Here is a 16,661-nt window from a genome sequence, read left to right on the forward strand (position 1 = left end):
ACTCAAATGAGTGCAATGAAAAGATTGTAAGACAGATAATAGATGCCATCTGGTCCCAGTGCCCCAGTTTTTGTTGTAGGGTTTCTTAACCATTTCTGTGACAATCTTTAGGTTTTGGGGTTTCTTTTAATATATTTTTTAACGCAAACAACATTGTTTTCGTGCCCATGTTATTCTCTGGAAGCGGGTAGATCTTTCAAACCTGGCAAGTTAGGATCTGCTCCTAGAGACCTTCAAAGCATCTTTTCTTCGGTGCAGAGTGCTTCAACCAGAGAACTTGATCCTGCTGAAAGAGTTTTGTATTTATTACATTTGTCTTAGTTCTATTGTGAACATTTCAAGTTGTGTGACTTCCACATACACTTCATTTCTTACTGGTTTTACTGCTATTCCCTTTGGAAATGGCTTTAGGTTGAGACTTCATGCCCCCTTTTTATTTCAGGATGCTGCTGACTTTTCTTATGGGATGACTTTAGCTGATGAGTTACAAATTTATCTCCATTTTTCAAACTACTTGGGAAGCAGCTGATGTTAATTGTTGACTCTTAGTGATGTCATGGGATTGCATTTGGAACAGATCTTTCATTATGCTCTGTCTCAATCTAAATTGCAGATTCTAATAGCAAAATGTTGCTGTCTTTGCTGTCCAAGTTGGTTTAAAAAGTCTCTTGCAATTCTGAGTCCATCTCTTCCTTAAGGATGTCACTGAAAGCATTATTAGGGATGAGAGTACTGACCTCTGCATCTGGTTTTGTGTTGTTTTGAGACATAACTTGAGATCCAGATTCTTTGCTAATAAAATCATCATTTCAGGCAGAATTTAGAGCTGGCATGTTTTGTCCTAGTACTTATGTTTTAATTTTCTCTATTCTGAATAAACAAACCTGAATATGGTATTTCTTCTCCCTTTTTTTTCTGTTTTGTTTATTTTTTCAGTCTATTTGAGCCAAAACCTTACATTGGTCCAACCCACTCTCTTACTCACCTCTGTTGCCTAATCTAGATCTGAACTAATTGAGAACAGCCTTGCTTTCCCCTGCTGCGCTACTGATGCTTCATTAACAATGTTTTGTACTCCAGCACTGGGCCACCACTCCCCTTCCCTTGACAGCTCCATGGGCAGGGGTGGGTCCTTGGCTCAGCAGATGCTCTGGAGGTGGTCCCGCTGCCACCGCAGGCAGCACAGGCACAGTGAGTTGTCATGGAGAAACCACATGGATTGAGACCCTTTGCTCTGAAGCAGATGGTGGAGCAGGAGGTCTATGGTGGGGCTCTCCACTGGGCTGCTGGTGGAGCTGTTGGGCAGGAGTGGGTCTGGGACAAGTTTCCCTTGTCCTGGTGGCCCTGCTCACCCACATGGCCCCTCACCATAGGATGGCCATTTACAGATGTTCCAAAGTCTGACTGAAATCTTCCTGGCTCCTTGCTTGGGAGCATGCAGGAAGCCCAGGCAAAAGACATAGGCAGATACTAACACCAAGGTACAGAGGCAAGGGGCAGCTCACCCCAGCACACCTTCCTGCCTCCCTTGGCAGTCTGCTCATGTCCCTTGTTCCTGTCCATCCACCCTCTCTGTCCCTCCAGGAGACACCTGTGGGTGACAAGGGGGTGCTGGCAGCCCATTCCCCTGGACAGACAGCTGGCATGGCATTCCTGCAGCAGCCTTCCCTGGCTCTGCAGCTCAGCCGGTCCCTGCAGCCCAAACCTCACGTGCCATCAGCCAGGCCAAAGAGAGGAGATGCTCTAGGGCTGGAGCAAGGGAGCAAGTGGGGACAGCAGCCCTATGGGATGCAGTGTCACCCTGCTTGCCCCAAGCCTGGCCTGGCCTGATGCAGAGCATCAAGGTGTTGTCCTATTCTTGCTGCTGTACATGCACTCCGCAGTGTGAGCAGCTTCAGACGTGCTGGTGGCCAGCGAGCCAGATGTGAGCTGCTGCTGGGAGCCCTTGGACCAGCTGTGCCCATAGAACGCTGCCAGCATGCTGCCCCCCACCCTGGCCACAGCAAGGGGCTGGAGGCACAGCCCTTGGGACCCTGCTGGTCCCCATGTCCGTGGGGAGCCCCCTGTGAGGGTGTGGGAAGGGCTGCATCACCCTCCAGATGTTTGTGTGGCCTTTGACCCCCTGTTCCCTTGCAGCAGGGCCTGTCTGGGTCACAGAGGGGCTGGGCAGGCTCCGAAAGCGCCGTCTGTTCTGGTTGCTGGAGTGGGGATGAGAGGTGCTGCAGTGCAGCATCAGGCACATCCCAGCAGCAGCCCTGAGCAGACCCTGTCTGGCAGCAGGGCTGGATCCCCAGGGCACCATGGGGAAGGAAATCCTCTGGGATGCTCTACAGGGAAGCACAAGGTGCTGGAATCTGCAGGACAAGCATACCTGCTCATGGTCTGACCAGTGGATGGCACCATGGAAAGCACAGGGGCAGAAATCTAGCAGCCAGAACCAGGCTGGGCACAGCACTGCCCCACAACTCCCTGCCCACAGCTCTGGCACCAGCCAGCATCATCCCACTTGCCAGCCACTGGTTGCCATCTCGGCTCTGGTCTCACTGCCATGTGCTGTGGGTCTCATACCACTGCCTTACCCCACAGCCCTGCTCTACTCAGGCCACACAAACCATGTTCAAGCTCTGGTGTCCCATCTGCCCATGTCGAAGGTGGTGGGGAAATTGAGACACGCAACCCAACTGTGGTTGTGCCAGACCATTCCCTTGCCTTTGGAGTGAAGGTTCAAGTACATGCAACTAGTGGTGGATTAGCTGGCCAGCCACTGCTCATAGGCAGCATGGTGCTGGGATGGGGATGATCTTGGGCACACATTTAGAGGGTATCAGGAGGAAGCCTCTGACTCAGGTGTCTTAGACAGCCCAGAGACCACCAGGCTCCAGCTAAAGCCTTTTGCAGCTCCAAACGATGGGGCCCTACTAGCAGGGAGGGAGGACAGAGCAAATGTGCAGGTGGCCTTGGCAGAGCACAGCTCCTCTGCACTGGCATCCTCATGTCTCAAGCACAGACCGCTCATGGGACCTGAGCACTGGTGCAGGTGCAACTGAGCTCGTCTTGGCTGCAGGGACACCATCCCTACAGGCTGAGGACACCATGGTCCCTCTTTGCCAGTCAGGCAGTTTTGTGCCTATGCCCCAGCCACCCTCCTTGTGCCCCTCAGCATCCATCAGCTGCTGCCAACCCTGGATCCCGGCTGTGACCGCAGCTCAGCTTGGACAGCCTGGAGCTATCCCTGTGTCCACACTCTTCATCAGATCCCTGCAGCCTTCCCCTTTTGCTCACTGGGTCCTTGGCCAGGTCAGAACGGGATAGAGGAAGGGGCAAGCTGCCCACAGCCCTCCTAAGCCCTCTGCTGGGTCCTGGCTGCTCCTCATTACAGCATGTGACCCCAGCTTCAGCAGCAGGCAGGCTCCACAGGGCACAAGGGGGTCCAGGCATCTCAGCAATGCACGGCCATGCTTAGGAACATGAGCAATGCCTTCAAACAGCTTCTTCCAGAGGCACGCAGCAGAGCGATACCTGTGCCTGCTGCAATGGGGCTGCTTTCAGCACATGGCTTCGGCCAGCACTGCCTGCACACTGACAGTGCCTGCTGCCCTTTGCACATGCTTGGGGGGCAATGCCAGCCTGGTATGGGCTTTCCTGGGAGCAAGAAGCACAGACCCAGCCTCTCTCCCTGGCTAGGAAAACCACAGGGTTTTCCCATGGCTCCAGTCTTCCCATGGCTGGAGAGGACTCAGCCCACTCAGTGCTTCCTCCCTCCTCCAAACCCCACTTGGTGCCTTGCACCCAGTGTCTTTGCACCCCAGTGCCAAGCCCTGGGGTCTGTGCCCCAGATGGAGGCAGAGGCCAGTGGCAATGGCTTCTTCTTGCTTCTCATCTCCACTGTCCCCCACCCTTTAACCCTGCTCTGCAGCCTACAGCATCAGCAGGACACACAGCACCAGCACACATTCCCTGGCCATGACCTCCCTGTTAAGGACAAGGTGCCCCTTCCGAAGGTGTGTGTACTGAAATCTCCCATCCTGGTGCCTTGGCAGCCTGGCTTTGCTGATATTTGCATCTGGGCCCCTTATCTTGCTGCCCCACCTAGCACAGTGCTGGCCCTGGTGTCCCCAGTGCCAAGGTCATGGGCTAATCGCAGCCCTGTGCCCAGCCCAGTGCTGCTGCTCAGGGGACAATTGGAGGAAGCCGTGTCCTGCAGCAAACCCTGGGATTTCTTCTGGAAGTCACAACTGGAAGGGGATGATGCTGCCCACGGGGACCAGCACGGTCCCAACCAGCCCAGCAGGAGCTGTGCCCTCCCCTTCCCCTTGTGCAGCCCCATGCCACAGTGATGGCAGAGCTGCACATGCACAGCTGCACGCATGTACCTGCTTGGACACACGTGTGAACACAGACATAAGACAGGGCTATGCATGTGAGCACAGGTATGAGCTGTGCACATCTCAGGACACAGACATGGACCAGGACTGTGCATCAAAGCAACCAGGCAGACATACACGAGTGGGACCACGTCCACACACATGCACATGTGCAGAGGAGGTGCAGCAGTGTGTGCACAGGCACGGATGCCCTCCTGCTGTGTCACCTACTGCGTTTGTCCCTACACACCCAGCCCCAATGCAGTGACTGTCTGCCCTACCTGGGCACTAGAGTGATGCTGTCTGCTCTACCTGGGCACTACACTGATGCACCTTAACATCACATGGTGATGCACCTTAACACTGTCTGTGCTCACATCCAGAGAGCCCTCAAATCCCTGCCAGGCTCTTTCCCACCTGCTGCCTCTGAAGCCTGGGTCCATGGCAGTGCAGGCAGCCGGTCCCCATGCAGGCAGCGCATGGCTGTGCCTGTCATGCCATCAGGGATGCTCTCAGGGGCGCAGGGGCAGTTCAGCTGTGGAGGACAAGCTCCTTAAAAGGCTGGAGACGTGAGGCAGCCGAGGCTTTCCCAGGCAGCCAGGAGTTCCTGGAAGTTGGCTCCTGGCGCCAGAGCGTGAGTCCTGGAGAGCAGCTCGGGTGAGCCTTCCTGAAAGGCTTCTCCCCGTGCCAGCTCCTGCCCTGCCATGGGCTGCCTTGCAGGGATGGCTGCTCTGCCATGGGCACAGGGTGTGCTCTGCCATGGGCACAGGGTGTGTGCAGCCGGCACCGTGAGCTCACCTCCCAAAGGAAAGCAAACTCTCACCCAGGCTTTGCCTTGGCAGATGTGTGGCCCAGAACTGCTGCCATCACCCTCCCCATCCCTAGCCCTGGGTCTGGCTGGCCCCGCTCCCCACCTGGGAGATGTCCCAGGTACAGGCTGGGATACCTGCTACCCAGAATGTCCTGTGGCTGATATGCCCCTTAGCTCATAGCCCTGTAGCTTTCTCTCATGTCCTGTGCCCTCTTGACCTCCCAGCAGCAAGGTGGGTTATAGAACCATAGAATAGTTAGGGTTGGAAAGGACCTGAAGATCATCCAGTTCCAACCCCCTGCCATGGGCAGGGACACCTGGGTTCTCACAGCCTTCCTTCTGACTAGGATACAGGCAGGTGTTGTGGAGACAGTGTTCTCACAGGAAAATGTTCTCTGACTGAGTCCTTTCCGCAGCAAAGTGTCTCCTGTTTTAGTCTCCCCTGACTGAGGAGCAGTCCAGCTTGTTTCGGCCCTACCATGTGATTGAGATGCCCAGTGTGCATCCTCCAGAAGCCCATCCCATGGGCCAGTTCCATATGGACACTTGAAAGGTGCCTATCCCCCATCTGATTCATCCCTTGGCAGTTGCCAAGGTCTCATTTCCTTGGAAGCAGTGATCAAACCCCAGCCATCAGATGCCTCCAGTGAGCCAAGCCCACACAGTACTTCTGTCCTCCCTGGGTGCTCCAGACCTTTGTTTCCAGCATCAGCAGCTGGGCAGGGATAGCCACGAGATAGTGACCAGTCTCCAGGACCTCAGGGAATGGAGGCCTGTGCATAGCTTCACTCTGGTCTGTGCTTCCCAGGACAGGGAGAGGACCAGGATGCATGTTGGACAAGTGGCTGTACAGAGGTGGCAGAACCCATCCCCCAGGATCTCATCTTCTTCATCCCAGGAGCCCAACTTCAATAACCTCAGGATTCTTTTGACCCTTTGATCCTCTTGTCGCAGCCATGTCACTCACATTGCTGCCTTAGGATTGACCTCTGCAGCCTGTCTTTGGCATGGGGGCTTCCACCAGACAAAGTCACCTCTTATGGAACAGCCCCATGGATGGCTTTAAGTGCAAAATCTTCTTGCAGCATCACACTACACCAATGTTCTCTACTTCAGTTCTCAATGTCACCCATGTGCTATCCTTCCGAAGCCTCCTGACCCACCATATTCCTTCCTGTGCCTCTTGTTCTTCACGGATGCTGATGACCTGGCTTTGTAAGGAGTTCTGCTAGCTGCTGTGGTCTGGCCCTTCAGCACACCCTGTCCTTTCCCTTATAGCCCAAATGATCCTATGTCACCCTCCTTCTCCTCCAGCCTTGCTCATAATTACCTCTTGTCAACAGAGCCATGAGCACCAGTGACACCATTGTTTCCTGTGGGTGCCAGTGGTGCCTGGGGACAGGGAGCCATGTACGACCTTCAGGCAGCCATAGAATCATAGATCATAGAATAGTTAGGGTTGGAAAGGACCTTATGATCATCCAGTTCCAACCCCCCTGCCATGGGCAGGGACACCTCACACTAAACCATATCACCCAAGGCTCTGTCCAACCTGGCCTTGAACACTGCCAGGGATGGAGCATTCACAACCTCCCTGGGCAACCCATTCCAGTGCCTCAGCACCCTCACAGTAAAGAATTTCTTCCTTATATCCAATCTGAACCTCTGCTGTTTAAGTTCCAACCCATTACCCCTTGTCCTGTCACTACAGTCCCTAATGAAGGGTCCCTCCCCAGCATCCCTGTAGGCCCCCTTCAGACACTGGAAGCTGCTATGAGGTCTCCATGCAGCTTCTCTTCTCCAGGCTGAACAGCCCCAACTTTCTCAGCTCAGTCTCATACAGGAGCTGCTCCAGTCCCTGATCATCCTCGTGGCCTCCTCTGGACTTGTTCCAACAGTTCCATGTCCTTTTCATGTTGAGGACACCAGAACTGCACACAATGCTCCAGGTGAGGTCATGCACCCCCAGCCATGCGCCCCCCATGTGGCAAGCCTTGGCCAAGCTCACTGTTCTTGCAGGGAAGATATTTGTCCAAGTGTGCCACTCAGTCACGCTAACCCCTATGGGGCAGCCGGTAAAGCCTCTCCCACTGCCCTTGTGGCACTCATGGTTGGTACATGCTGCTGAGCCCTAAGGCCACCTCCTGTGGAACAGTCACTGCTGGTCCCATTCACTCCTGGGGGAGCAGAGCATGAGCACCCAGGTGGCTGTAGGGTGCTGGAGGGTGGCCTTTGCTCTTCAGGGGTCTCTGACTTGAGGAGAGCTGCAGGGTCCTGCCTGGAGTTTTGTGCAGGTCCAGTTCCCTTGCTTAGACCACTTGCAGGGCACTGGGACTTACCCAGTGCTCCCAGGAGGAGTTGCCTGTTGCCAGATACCTCAGCACTGTTGGGTGAAAAGCTGTTGCATTTCACACAACTCACTTTGCTCTCCGAATACTTGTCCTGCTGGTCTATCCAAAGGTTTTCCATGATTCTCCCCTGTGAGGGTGCTGAGGCGCTGGCACAGGGTGCCCAGAGCAGCTGTGGCTGCCCCATCCCTGGCAGTGCTCAAGGCCAGGTTGGACACAGGGGCTTGGAGCAGCTGCTCCAGTGGAAGGGGTCCCTGCCCATGGCAGGGGTTGGAGCTGGAGGAGCTTTAAGGTCCCTTCCAACACAAACCAGGCTGGAACTCTCTGATTCCATATCTGTACCCTTTACCTCATGAGGGTTTCAGCAGTGGAAGCTGACCATGGAGAACTGTCCTTTCACTGCTGAGATGCTGGATCATGCCCATCCTCCTCTACCTGGGACCTTCCCTCCCTGTCACTCCTCAAGAATGGCTGCTTAATGCAAGTGGTCTCTGAAAGGATTGCAAACATGACTGTGAATAAAGCCATGGAGCCTTCAGTCCCCTGCAGCTCAGGGACTCCTGACACCCTCTGCTTTCTTCTCTGTAATGTTTTGTGACTGTTCCCTGACCTATCATCCCACCAGTGTCCCCTGTGATGGGTGTGAGCTGAGCACAGCCCCTGGTGCGGGCACACCAGGACACTCACACCCTTTCCACTCCAGCTCCCATGTGTCACCTCTTTGGGCAGACTCATCACAAATGAGCTTCCAGATGCCCAAGCTCCCTTTGGGGGGAAGCCCCCCAACTGCTGGGAATGGTTGTCAGGACCCTTGGTCTGCAATACGGGGCCAGAGCCCTTGGTCCATGCTCTGCTCCTGCCAGAGTAGCTCCACACGTCTGGAAACATGCTGCTTCTCATAGGGCACAGTGGTTGCTGTCTCCCACCAGAGCCTGTGCCATCTCCAGACAACATTAATCATGTTTTCCATCCATTAATCACTTGTGATCATGTTGTCTTCACATTAAACAGCAGAGGACTGGGACTGCAGGAACTCACTCGCAAGTGATGGGCCTCATTTCAGCTGCTCCTGAGAGCTGTCCCCCAGCCAGCATTCAATTACATTTCATGTATGCCATGTGGCTTTTATATTGTTTAGTCTCTAATTGAAGTCTGGGGCCGGATTGAATTACCTGTCCCACAGCAGTGCACTGCTTGGACACAACTATTGCCTCAGAAGAGCCTTGCAGAACCCTCGTGTTTGCTGGAGAGGATCCCTCACCCGCAGCTGTGCAGAGGCTTGGAGCCTGTCAGATGTCCATGCGTGTCTCATGAATCACAGTCTCTTTGCCTCTCTTGTTGCTGCCCATTACTGAAGTCAGGTTGGCAGGGGTGGAGAAACATGGACCTCAGCTGCGTGCAGAGCATCTGGGTCTCCCATCAGGAAAGATCTCACCTTTGAAAGCATCCTCTTGGAGTGGTTCTCTCAGAAACCCCAAGATTTGGTGGGAGGGTTCTCTGGAGCCTGATACGCAGCAGGACCATCCTCAATGCTCAGTGAGGTTGGATGTGGCTTTGTCTGCCTGAGGCTTGAAAGCCTCCAGGAGTGGAGATTCACCACCTCTTTTGCTTGTCCCCACACTGGGATCCTTCCCAGACTCAATATTGCATCTTGGCCACAGGGATAAACACCCCCAAATCCTGGCCAAAAACATGCACGGTCTCTGCTTTTCTACCAAGAGAAGGGAATTCTTTCTCCTCTGCTGCAAAGGACTTTTGGCTGAGGATCCAGTCCTGGTTTCAGTGCCTTGACAACACAGGTACTTTACCTCTTCAAATCAGAAGGATGTATGAATGTAGCTGATGCTTAGCACAGCTTTTCTGTACTGTTTATCCAAAACCTGTCTCTGAGCCTGCCTGGGAGCACTGTCACCCCTTCAGCTAGCAGACACAGGCGGCAGCTTTCTCCTATTGGGTCTGTACACTTTGCCCTGGGATCTGGAGCTCCTGTGCCCTGGTACCAGCACATCGCTGGCAGAAGCTGGGTCCAGGGACAGCAACAAGTCTGCTTCCACCCCCAAAATCTGCCATTTGGAGATCTGGTTTCGTTTGGACATAGAATGAACCCAAGGCACAGACTTCTGCAGTCAACAGATTCCTTTACAGAGGTGGGGGGCTTGGACCTGACGCCCAGGCCCAGGGAATTCCTGGGAACTCTGACTTCACGCTACTCCTCTTGCTGCTCTGTCCTGCAGCCAAAACCCAGGCCAGCCATGGAAGCTGAGCTTCTCATGGAGCTGTGAGTGGGGACTTGGGGCTTGCAGACTCTGGAGGCTCTTGGATTGCTGCCCATGCCCCAGGCAGCTGCTCAGGAACATGGGGAGGCAGAGGATTGCCAGGCAGCAGGTCTGGCAGTTTCTTGGCAGAGTTCAACGGCAATCAAACTGTCTCCACAAAACACTGTCATAAGCCAGCACATTCCAATGGAGAAATGTCTTGTCTAAATGTTTCTGACCAGCTCTCGTGCGGCGGCTTTCTCACTGTTCCTCCTGACTGTTGCTGAAGGAGAAAGCTCTTCAAAGGCACAGGGATGCTGTAGGTGTGACTGTGCTGGCTCAGCCCAGGTCCAGACTCTCCACCTGGGTTCTGATGAGCATCAGGAGTATTCTGCCAATGCTGAGCTGCCTGAGGAGCTCTGGGTGGGTACATGGTGCGTGTGCCTTGGGACTCGAGCAGCTCCACCAGCTCTTCTTGCAGTGGAGGGCTGCATGGACCGAAGCTTGAGGAGCCCTGAGGTTGGGCTTGGTGTGTGTGTGCATGTGACCAAAGAGAGTTGAGGTGGTGCCCAGAAGCAGATGAGACCCAGGTGAGGTGTGTTGGACATGTGGAGGACAAGATGCCCTGTCTACAGCAAGACAGCTCCTGGTGCTGTGGTGCTGGGGTGTTCTCTGGTGTAGACCTGCTCCAGTTTCCCACTGTAGGATCAGCTCCTCTGCATGCACATTAGAGGGACTGGGGATTTCCTCCTCTGCTGAGAGCTTCCAATGGTCCTCAAGGTCATTCAGAGATATCTCTCACCCCTGTTGTCACTTGTGGCACTGGCAGAAGAGCAGAGCAGAGTGCCCTGATGCCTGGAGGTTGTGTGAGCTGCTGTCCCTCACCCCAAGGATGGGTGATTCCTACCACAACAGCACACCAGAGAGCAGGAGACACCCAGAGCTCTCCCATCCCTGGCTGTTGGTAGTGGTACCATGGGGGAGCTGGGCAGGATGGGAGATGTCCCCACAAGGTGAGCATCTCCACCATCAGCATGGGGCTGGCCAGAGGTGTGCATGTCCCAGGGGCGGTGAGGCTTGCAGGGACACAGCGTGTGCTTGTGGTGAGTTCGTGGGGCAGCACGTGTGGACCCACGTCTGGGGATCAGCCCAGGGCGGGCACGCACCGGCCAACATGTGGTTTGTGTTTAGAGTGTGTGTCTGGGGCTGTTTTGTAAATGAGGTGTGCTCCGCGACGTGTGTGTTCATTCTGGCATGTTGCGGCCAGTGGTGCTGTGTTCCTTGGCTGTCCAAGTGCTGTTTGTATAACGGGGCATGTGTTCAGCAACGAGGGGATGCCTGTGCGTGCCTGCACCACCCGTGATGTGCACACCTTCACATGGCAATGTGACCAGCTCCCTGCAGGACCCGTTCTCATTTTGGACACGCATTTAGGGCTGAAAACCATTTTCTATGTGTGGCTGCTGTTCCTAGGATGGTGGTCTCTGCTCCCTCCTTCCACCAAGCTGACCCTGACCGGGATGTGTGAAGGGGGAAGCCAGTCCCCCACGGCGCCGTGCTCCCTGGGCTGCTGATGAAGTGTGATGTGTGCTGGCCCAGCAGACAGCCGCTGCCTCACAGCATCCCTTCCTGCACCAGAGACCTGAGCAAAACCACCTGGAGCCACTTCCCAGCCCAGTGAGTGGCAGAACAACGCGGCACCTGAGGCTGCACTTTGCCCATGTGCAGTCACTGGGCTGTTTGCTTTCCCCTGAGGAGGAAGTAAGGGTGGTCCAGCGCGCTGACCGGATGGTCCAGGGATGCTTGGAGCGAGATGAAGGGCAGCAAGGCTATAGCGCATGGCATCTCAGCGCAGCACATGTGGACGCATGGGTCTTGGGCAGAAATGGCCAGTCTGTGAGCTGAGCAGCCAGCTCACGGCTGTTTGTACAGCACTTTGGAGGGGAGGAAACACTGTCTCTGTGGCGGTGAAGCTGCTTTCCAGTGCTGGTGAAAGTTCAGCCATCCTGAGCCCAGTCAGGGAGAGAGGCAAAGGGGAGAGGGTGGGAGAGGAAGTGGGTATGCACCTGAATACCCCTGGAAAAAGCCTCCCACCACTCCTGCATGCTGCAGAGAAGCACTGGGCACAAAGCCTCCCTGCTCCCTGTGTCTGGGGCACGGTGAGTCCCCAGGTATCAGGCACTAATGGTGGTTGACAGCATGGGGCCTTGGAAGTGGCACAGACAGACATGAGGCATGCAGACAGGCAGAGGTGGCTCAGCCACAGGAGCATACCATGCTCTGGCAGGAGCAATAAGGGAACCCATCGGCTCCTTGTGCCTGGATCAGGATGGGGAACAGGGCAATTGCTCAATGTGACACCTTCTTGTGCTTCACAGACAGGTCTGGTTGGCATCAAGCTGTCCTGACTCAGAGAGCAAACCAGACAGATGGTGGACAAACCATCCCAGTGCAGCTCATTAAGGCTGGGGTCAGGCATCAGAGGAGCACAGAAACTGCCCAAGGAACTCATCACTACACTGCTGTAAAATCATGAGCAATGGCAAAACCAGCAGAAAGTGGGAGGGATGCTGATGCAGAACAGCTTCAGAAACACCGAAGGACAGAGAGTGAGCCTGGCAATCAACATCCGACTTTTATTCCCAGTTAAATAACAGAGCACGTTGTAGGAGAGAAAGTCAAGTGTGAAGAGCCAGATTTCAGAGGAGCTCAGTGCCAGGTTTCCCAGCACTCAGCACCACAGCCAGGGCCAGGCTTTCTGTAAAGCCAGCTCTAATTCGGAGCCACCACAGAGTCCAGGCTTGCAGTGGGACTGGCTGTGGCTCGCAGGGGACACGTCCAGATGGGATCTAGGGGAACCCAGTGCATCACCTGCTTGGCTGTTGTCTGAATTGCCGGAGTGGTGCCTGCTGCTGGGGGATGCTCCACTGTGAGGTGCATTGTATGGTCCCTGCTGGGCGAGAGGAGTCACACCTGCAGGGCTGGGGTTGGTTTCAGCCCCTTGTCGGACAGGCTGAGGCTTTTCAAAGAGACTGACAGACTGTGGGTTGTCAGCTTCCTGTGGGAATTTCTAAGTGAATAATCATTGTGAACATCATGAAAAGCATTTTAATAGTCAGAGAATACCATCTGGATGCTCACAAACAAAGGCGATATAAATCCATGACTGACAGCACGCTGAAATCACTGCTTTTATAAGTAAAAGTATTTCCAAATTGTTTCCCAAATTGCTTAAGCAAGTCTTTCCTCTAATGAAATTCAGAAAAGATCCTAACATAGGCAACAGTACAGACTGAACACAACAGAGGCTTTATACGGAGGGATTAAATTTGAGTTGAATATAATCAAATGACATCTCCTGCACATGAATGCAGTTCATGTTCAGAGATGAGAGGAATCCCAAACACTTCTGCAATGAGAGGGATGAATCTGGAGCTGCCAAAAGGAACCTGGGGGAGAAAGAGTGGGGCATCACTCAAACCATCTTCTGAGGGTGTGGAGGCCTTGCATGATGGCAGGCCAGGCACAGGGCTGCTTTGCAAGGAGGAGAGAGGTGCGAACAGCCTGGCTGGGTGTTGACTCCAAGGTGATGGGGAGGAGAGGTCTCAAGAGGGGAAGCTGTCAGGTTGTCTCCAATAGGGATGGACCTCCCCACTCGCAGGGATTGGGTCAGAGGTGCACAGACCCACAAGAGTTGGGCTGGGCAGGAGGGCTGCAGGATTCGCAGCTTGGGCTGGATTATGACACGTGAAGGGCTGCTGCTTTCCTGAACAAAATCCCTGGAAATCAGGCAGCAGTGCAGATCCTGACCTCTGTATCCTTACGTCCTGGAGCACACTCCTGACAACCCAAAGCAGCTGCTGAGCCAAGGGCTTTTTCCAGTGTGGGCCTCTGCAGAGAAGGAGCTGGGAATGGAAGCGGTGATCTGGAGCCAGTGGAGGCCACACTGACAGCAGAGCAACCTCAGACGTGTTGGAGGCAGAAACCAGCCAAGCCAGGATGTGAGCTGGGACGGCCACTGGAAAGGTGACTTGACTGGCAGTACCTGACTGCTTGTAGCCTGAGGACAACTGTCACTCTTGGGTCCCTACAGACTTTAGGATCCTGGCAGACAATACAGAAGTATCTGCTTTTGCTGCAATGGTTTTGCGGGTCCTCCAGCCAGCAAGAACTGGGGAACACATTGGGCTGTGGATGAGGAGTCCGAAAAACACTTGTGCCATGGTCTTTGCCTGCAGAGGTACCTTGCAGACAGTGGACTAATCTGTCTTTTGCCCTCCATGTGAGAAGACTATGTCTCTGCTTGCTGGAAAAGCCTTGGTTTGAGAGCTGGCAGTCCCCTATGCCACCTCCTCTGCACCACCTCTGAGCAGAGGATGCACCACTGTCCAAGGGGGAAATGGACCCTAGTTCCTGAATTTCATCCAAATTCACCTTATCCTGTGGTGCTGAGCAGTCTTCTGAGTGGAAAAGTTCATGTTTGTCACTGTTTCAGGCCAAGTTCTGAAAGAAATCTGATCTCCTCACCATGTTGGGATGCCTACTCATGACAGGACACTGCTGACAGACAGACACCCTGCCACCAGACTTGCTCTGCCTGGATCAGCCTTTTCTCCTTGCCCCATGTGTACTGCTCATTCCCAACACAAGCTTGGCTGAGAGAGTGCAGCTCAGGGCACAGGAGGAAGATACAGCTTGGGGTCATCTGGTCATCCTGCCTCTTGGCTTCCCATCCTCCCCACCTCGTGCCAGGGTTTGGCAGGTTTTGTGCCAAGCCCCTTCACGGGACTTGGAGGCAGCTCCGAGAGCTCTGAGTGTTTCCAGCACTTTACCTCAAGTTTCTCCTTGGAATTGTTTATTACATGTGCCTTGTGTTCAGCCCATGGGCTCCAGCATGGTCTTGGTGTTGGACTGAGACCATGGTTGGTCTCTTTGGATGCATCGGAAGGTTTCCAGATGCAGGAGTGCAGTGTTTGCCTGGACACGCTGCTGAGGGCAGGCTGCCCCATGCGAACCAGCTGCCAGGTCAGGGGTGCCATATCCCCTACTGTGCCCCAGATGATGGTTTCTGTAGGTCCCACAATGAGACCAGTGACCAGATCCCTCCTGTCTGGATAAATGGGTCAAATGGTGTCACCAGTGATGGGGGATTAGAGGAGATGCCAGTTTCCTTGCAGTCACTTTGCTAACGTGCCCCTAAACCTTATCCCAGCCAGAACAAGCATTAGTCATCATTACAAAGTCAGGATGAGCAGACAGAAATAACAAGTGCATTCGTCTAGAGCATGTCTATGCCAGGCAAAATATTGTGGCCGGGACCATTCTGTGCTTGTTCTAGGGAAGAGGCAGAGGAGCCTGCTTGGCCCCAGCCCATGGCCTGTGCTGGGCCATGCTGGGCACTGGTGACCACCAGAGCTGGCCCTGGCCAGGACCTTCACAGGTTTAAAGAAATGGAATGACCTAGCAGAGGGATTGGTGGACTGGTTTGGTTCCTGGGACTCCAGTGAGATAAAGAAGGACTTACAGAGACAATGCTGTGACCTCCTGCCTGTCAGATGCTCTCTGGGCTAGCTCATGGCCAACCACAACCTGGTGACCATTTTGCAGAGGACCACAGCTTGGGACCTCCTCCATCATGCATCAGCCCCATCAGCCTCTCCCTGCACTGGTGCTGGGGGCAGGAGGGCAGTAGGCTGGCTGCAAGGAACCAGGTGGCCCAAACTCCTGCCCTCTAATGTGTCCTGTCTGCCTGCTTCAGCCTCACTGCTTAGGAGCAGGGACTCTGGGAGTGGAATAATCCATGACCTGGATAGTGGCCAACACGGGGAGAGGGTGAAGGGAAATCTGAAGTCAGTGTAAAAAAAGGCGAGCAATGAGGATGCAGCCGGGTGCTGCTCACGGGGGAGGCTGCAGACAGCATCACAGTAACATGCTGGCATGGAGCAGGGGCCAGTCTGAAGTCAAACACAGGGAACATTTCTACCAGACAGGACAATTACACACTGGAGCTGCTTGCCAGTGAGGCCCCATCAGGAGTGGAACAGATCCCGTAAGATACTTCTAAGTTTAGAGTAAAGGAGCCCTCTCCAATAGGGGAGGATGAGAGACTGGAGAGCTAAGTCCTGTGCACTGCAGCCAAACCGCATTCCCCGGAGAAGCACAGACGAACCGCTCTTGCAACACTCGAGTTACGGCTGAGACACACATTCCAGCCGAAACCCCTATTTTCAGTTGTTTATACATCGCTCAAAAAATATCCTTTTGGATTAAATTTGTTCGTGCTTGATCTCAACCCAAAAAAAGTAAAAATTATTTGGGGATGGTTTGAACAAAACCCGTTCAGCTGTTCCTTTGTTATGTAAGCACCAGAATAATTATGTTTTCCTCTTTTCAAACATTTTTCTCATCCTTGCTAGTTGTTAGCTCCAAATCAGCTTCATGATTTGGAAGTGTTGTACTGAGCCCATGCCTCACTCTCAAGGAGGACCCAGCCTGCTCATCAGCTGGACAAGACCCCCTCAGGGAACAAGGAAACCAGAAGGGACTACAGCTCTTATGTGCAGACCTTGATGTCCTTGAAGGTGATCTCCAGGGGCCTCAGGCCACAGCTTGGCACTGGGCACCTTCTGAGAGTGCTTGGCAAGAAGGGGCTGGCCAGAGGGTTTAAATAAATAGATATTGAACAAGGATGTGGAAAAGAGCCATAAGTATTTGTGCAAACAGGGGTAAGTACTATGCTGTTGCACAGACCATGCAGTAAAAGGAGTATAAGGAGTAACAGAGACTGTGTGTGTTTCACTGCACACTTACCTTGCAGGCGGTGCTGGAGCTGCTCCCTGTGCTGTGCCCTTGCCCGTTAGTTGGTGGATTGTGTTTTCAGGAG

The sequence above is a fragment of the Melopsittacus undulatus genome, chromosome 13 (genome assembly GCF_012275295.1).
Source record: "Melopsittacus undulatus isolate bMelUnd1 chromosome 13, bMelUnd1.mat.Z, whole genome shotgun sequence".
NCBI classification, from domain to species: Eukaryota; Metazoa; Chordata; class Aves; order Psittaciformes; family Psittaculidae; genus Melopsittacus; species Melopsittacus undulatus.